This window comes from Ceratotherium simum, chromosome 2 (assembly GCF_057802395.1).
Source record: "Ceratotherium simum simum isolate JZ-2026a chromosome 2, ASM5780239v1, whole genome shotgun sequence".
Classification (NCBI taxonomy): domain Eukaryota; kingdom Metazoa; phylum Chordata; class Mammalia; order Perissodactyla; family Rhinocerotidae; genus Ceratotherium; species Ceratotherium simum.
In genome coordinates this window covers 37,831,049-37,837,345 of record NC_141901.1, presented here as the reverse complement: position 1 = coordinate 37,837,345, position 6,297 = coordinate 37,831,049, and the positions used below count along the sequence as shown (strand labels likewise).

The 6,297-nt window shown below is 41.3% G+C and overlaps 1 pseudogene; it reads left to right on the top strand.

The window, feature by feature from the left end:
* Window positions 1-246: 246 nt before the first annotated feature.
* Window positions 247-3,063, top strand: LOC101402855 (T-cell surface glycoprotein CD1a-like; annotated as a pseudogene).
* The last annotated feature ends 3,234 nt before the right edge of the window (window positions 3,064-6,297 follow it).

Below are 6,297 nucleotides of genomic sequence, written 5' to 3'. Positions count from 1 at the left end.
AGAACTGGAGGGGCAATGAGTCTGAGTAGGCAGTCCAGAGAACTAAAGAGGAAATGAAAGTCTGAATAGGTAGTCTAAGGTTTACGGAAGGCGTAGATTTTCTTCGTTGCAGACAGTGATGAAAGGGAAAGTTTTTCTGTTGGTAGGAGAAAGAAGTCAGACTAGAGGTATTGTGGGGTATGTTTGTTTAGAACAAAAATCAAGGACCAACTATTCTGAGAGAAAGAAATAACATCTGCAAATGAAATGCTGTTCCTGCAACTTCCATTGTTAGTGGTTCTCCTCCCAGGTGCTGACAGTAAAGATGGTAAGAATCTGGCAACTGCCCAGTTGGGTGCAAGAGGGTGTGTGTGTGTGTGTGTGTGTGTGTGTGTGTGTGTGTGTGGTGGGGTTTCCCCAGCATATACCCTGAGGGTGAGAGTGTCGGCCTCTTTCCATTCTGAGTATTCCTGACCAGGTCCCTGTGTTCTTCCGAAGGTTGGGTATAAAGCATGAGGCCTTGGGGTAGGCAGATATCGTTATCCCGTTATCTCGTTATCCAGAGATAACGGTGACTTCTGTTTCCTTCAGATTCTGAGTTTCCCCTCTCTGGCACCTTTCTTTCTTCATTCTCTCTCCTTCCCATTGCCTTATTTTGTCTGCATTTATCTGTTATTTTTGCCACAGACTTCCAGGAGCCAGTCTCCTTCCAAATCATCCAGATCTCATCCTTTTACAACAAATCCTGGGTACAAAATCTGGGCTCAGGTTGGTTGGGTGAGTTGCAGACTCATGGGTGGGAGAGCAACTCTGGTGCTTTTATTTTCCTGTGGCCCTGGTCCAAAGGCAACTTCAGCAATGAGGAGCTGATGGAACTGGAAAAATTATTCCTTATGTTCTCCATTGGAATTCGTCGGGCATTTCAAACCCATGCCAGTCAACGGCAGCTTGAATGTGAGTTCAGTTCCCTCCATGGGGAGTGGGGGTATGGGTGGGAGGTACGTGTGTGTCTCAATGCATTTCTTATTCCTCTAAGAAACAGCTTCCACTCACTTCTGAGCCTTACCTCCCCTCATCATAAAATTGCAATTACACACTTTTGGACAGGGAATATAATCCAGATCTTGATTCTTCAAAAGCTTCAAGTCTTGGGTTACAAACTCCTCCCTTATTGACTGCAGGCTTGTGCCTTAGTAACTTACATTAGTGGTTTCCTGTGACCACCCCTTTCCCTGTCCCCCAACCAGATAGTCTCAGCTTCCTCACTCTTTGATTGACTCCTTAAAGTGTGATTTTTCTCCCCCATTCTATCTCTTCAGCAATCTCTGTCAATACATTCATTGCAACCTACTGCATTCCTTCCATGCTAGATTATTATAACACCAACACTTTAACATTCAATCTTACCTTATTCTCTTGCCCACATCATTTATGTTGCCTTCTTTAAACAACTTGGCCCCTTCCTCATGTTATTTGTCTCTTCCTCCATGTCCAGCTACCTCCAGTTCCCCTTTCACTGACCTTCTGATCAAACCAAATTTGCTTCCATTCCCTCAAAACTCCTCAACTTCTCCTTTCTACTTCTATTGTTTTTTATTCCACTTGTTTCATTTTATCCTTTTTACTTTCTCTTTCATCTAATTCACAACCTTTCTTCCTCAGATCCCTTTGAGGTACAGTTGGTAGGAGGCTGTGAGCTGCATCTCAGGGAAGCCTCAGTTGGCTTCGTGCGATTTGCTTATCAAGGATCAGATTACATGAGCATGCAGAACAATTCATGGTTGCCATCTCCAGAGGGTGGAAGTAGGGCTCAGCATGCCTGCAGACTATTCAATTTGGATAAAGTCAGCCTGGAAATAGTACAGAGGTTCCTCAGTGACACCTGTCCACGTTTCCTCTTGGGACTTCTTGATGCAGGGAAGGCAGATCTCCAGCGACAAGGTCAGTCGTGCACCCTACCCCCAAGTCTTCTCTAAAATCAGACCTTTCCATCATCCCCTTCCTATGAAGGAGGCAAGAGGGAGAGGGAATAATGGATGCCCAATTCCTAGAGGTGAGAAAGATGTGTCTATCTAAACTGATGTGAAGATCTGAACCTCTATGTCTGTGTTAGAAACCTCATACTGTGTCCTTTGCAGTAAGGCCAGAGGCCTGGCTGTCCACTGGTCCTAGTCCTGGCCCTGGCCGTCTGATGCTGGTTTGTCACGTCTCTGGCTTCCACCCAAAGCCTATTTTGGTGATGTGGATGCAAGTTGAGCGGAAGCATCTGGGCACTCAGTGAGGTGACATCTTGCCCAATGCTGATGGGACATGGTATCTTCGGATGTCATTGGATGTGGAAGCTGTTGAGGCAGCTGGCCTGTCTTGCCAGGTGAGACACAGCAGTCTAGGAGGCCAGGACATCATCCTCTACTGGGGTAAGAAAGAACTGGGGTCCAAGCTGGGAATGGGAGTAGGTGGTCCTCAAGTAGAGCAGAAGAGTCAGATGAAAAATTTGGGATTCTAGGGACTTCAAAGTCAAAGGAAATAAAAGCAAATTATCCAAGAAATAGAAAAGTGGAAAATGAAGGACCTGCTGGTGGAGGAAAATATTGAGGGTTAGATGAAGGATTCATCTCTGAAGAGGGATGAGACAAGAAACAGGAAGAAAGGAAATTGGTGAGGTAGACACTCAAATGAACAAAGGAAGACCAGGGAAATGTAGTAAAATGGGTGGATTTGAAATGACACCCTTGTTTGCTCCCAAATCCACAGGACGTCACAACTCCATGGGCTTGATCTTCTTGGCAGTAATAGTGCCCCTGGTACTTCTGACAGGTCTTGCATTTTGGCTTAGGAAGCGCTGGTGAGTTCTTTGTATCTATCTTTCCTGCTCTTTTCCCGACTCTCCACTTCTCTTCCCACGTTTTTTTTGTTTTCTTTCTCCTCAGTTCCCCTCTTCCCAGTCCCCTTCCTTCTTACTCCTCACTTCTCACCTCCACCTCATGCAGAGTGACTTCCATCTCTGTTCTTATTAGGATACACAGTGAATTTACAAGAACTCTTCTCCCTTCGGAATGTAATCCCTGCCCAGAATGTACCTAAATTCAAGACAGTGATGATGTCGTTTCAACTCTCCTTATACAACTTTTGTTATTGTTTATTTCTGCTTCATGATCAGACGTCAATATAAAGTAAATGTAATTTTGCAGGATTTGTTGTTCTGACCTGGGTTCTTGGATTTTAAAACTCAAATTATAACTATGAATAGATCAGGTCCTAGCAACCTCCCCATATTCACATATTAATGAGTCATCAGGTCTATTTCAGAAGTCACTTCCTCCAGAGGGGCTTCTCTGATTTATAAGTGAAAGCAGTCTCTGCCTTGTCTGAAATCCTAGCACACTTGAACTGTGCATTGCCAAATCTACTCCTTACTTCCTACCCTTTGTTGTAGCTATTTAGATCTCTTTTTCCTCTTATAATTTTTAAGCTTCTTAAGAGCAAAGTCCATATCTTTTTAATATTTGTATCCTTGGCAAAGTGGCTTTCCAGCATGTAATACGTTCTTAATAAATAGCTGGGTTAAACTTGTGCAAAATTTATAGACTTTTATTATTCTTTTCCTTCTTGACGTGTTTGTAATAGTTGAGATATTTGAAGCTCTTCCTCTTAAAAGTCTTATCACTTGGCCAAGAGACTCACACTTTCTTAGTCCCTTCATGACTTCTCTGAGACCCTGAGGAGAAACACAATATTGCCTCTGACCATTTTTATTATTTAATAGCAGAGCCCTCTTGGAGTGAAACTATTGCTCCAAGTATTCTAAGCAAAAAGAACGCAGCAGGATGTAGGCCCTTGCTATTCAGTGTGTTTCAGGGACACACAGCAGAGTTATCACCATGGAGCTTCTTAGAAACATAGAATCGCAGACTTAAAAGAATGATAATTTGCATTTATCAAAATCAGCAGGCGATTGATAGGTACATTAAAATTTGAGAAGCACTGATATAGGTGATGCCTGAGAGGTAGTAGGGCAAGTGTGTCACTGGGGAGAAAAGAAGAAGAGAACAGGAGGGTTGATCCTCACGACTGAAGTGAGATCAAGGCAAGGAGAGTACATACAGTACATTCTCGCTATTCATGGCTGTTGTGTTAAAGTCACTGTGAACACTGAGTTAGTGAATATTGAGCCATCGCTCCTACAGGAAATGCAGAGTTAGGTTCCTGTGAGCCTCTGGTCACAACATTTGTGTCAACTGACGAGTAAATAGACTTGTTCTATGTGTGTTTCTGTTTAAAAACACCTTATTTAATATTTATACATTTCCAGGTAATTTGTGCATTATAGGCAGTAATTTTTATAATAAAATACCAGCCAAGAAGTATTTAACATTTTCCCCACCCTGGTAATGTGATGGTAAATTTCTTGGGCTTTCATCCACACAGCTGTGCTGTCCATTATATTTTTAAAAACAAACAAAAAGCAGTCATCATCTCATGAATCCATAAATCTAGCTCCTTTTCCAACTTTTCATAGCTTCATCAAATCATTAATGATATTAATTTAGCTGTCTCTGGAGTGGCTCCACATACAGGTCAGAGAATTTCCTCTTATTTTTCTGGAGTTCCTGCATTGTTGATTCATTAACACTGAACTCATGGCCCACAGCACTATCACTCATGCCTGAACAAAGCTTATCTACACTTGCATTTTATCCATAGGGCGTGTCACAGCCTTCTCATGCTTAGGAACAATAGACAGCACTTCAGCACTATGCTTTAGGATCATTTTAAACAGCAAAATCCCTCAACCAAGAGCACAAACATGCAGAAAACGTGGCACTAAACAGACTGTGAAAAGGACACCTGTTTACAAAGTATTGTGAGTAATTATTTTAGGGTTATAAATAAACGTTAGCTGTTAGGCTGATTAGTAAATACAAGAGGATTCGTAAATAATGAAGATTGATTCTATATGATCAATGACTCCAAATGGCAGTGCAAGTTGAGATATCCATGGCTAGACTTCAATTACTTTTGGATTCATTAATTAATTCAACAAATAATTCTTAAGCGTGTACTATGCAGCAGGGACATATTGATTATAAAGTTCTGTGGAAGAAAAACATGTCACTATCTTCTGACCTCGAAAATTTTGCATTCCTAATTTGATTCTACTTTACTATTTTCATTGTTTGTTGGTTCTATCTTAGTTTCTTAGTAAAGTAATTTATTTGGATTAATCTAGGGGAAAGAGACTTCTCTCTAATTTGTTTAGGGAGCTGAGAAAACAGGACCAGGACAAGGAGAACATCCAGAGGTACCATGTGCATGTGGCAGCAGCTGCCCATGTGGAGATTTGGGGGAAAATAAAGTTGAGATCAAAGAGGGGGTAAAAGTGAAAACTATGGGATAGAGGAGAACAAAGAGTGGGACTATTGCAATCTTCCTATATGGATTAGACTTGTTGATTGTTTCTCTAGGCTCCAATCTACCTTGTCACTCTCACATAGCAGCCATGTGATTTTTGATTGGTTGAGTACCACCTCATCTGTAGTCCTGGACCCTAATAAGCCTAATGCAACCAGGAGAAAGCATCCTTGGTGATGTGATAGGCTAAAGTATGGACAGGTAACCAATAATTTCAGCCAAATCATGATATAGATCCCACTTATTCTTGCTCAGAGTGATGGTTCAGGGATAGGCACCTGCTCTAAGATTGCCCAGTTTACATGCAGCCTGATTCTTGTGTTTGATGGTAGGGGAAAAAGATGTTCTCTCTTATCCTGGATGTTATGGTATGGGGTATAAACCATGAAATGCTATGGCAACGACAGTTAAATAATCAAAATACAGGACATTTTCTGTGAATTTCTTCCTGACACATTAAGTTTGTTCATTCATTCATTCATTCATCACATAGTCAGCTTTTTCTATTTGTATAGTAAACATATTCACTGAGATTGGTTCCAAAGTATATGAGAAGCAGCTGTGTCTCCAGGTATTTAAAATACAACGAGTAATCTCTTTTTCCAAGCTTGTTCATTTTTTGATGTCTATATTTACTCACCCGGAGACAAACTTCAGAAACCTTTGTAGACTTTCTTTGCCTACTTTTCTGTTTATGAAGTTATTCTTTATAAAAATCTCTGGAAATTATTTCTTCCTCTCCCTATTGGTAGGTTTAACAACCTCATATGGGATAAACATAGAGTTTTCCTCTCTCCTAGTATACAGTCCTGTTGGTTTCCTAAACAAACACTCTGCCTCAGCCACAGTGGGTGGCTATCTCCTAATATTTAGGAGATAGAAGTTTCCACTACCAAGAATCTCCTC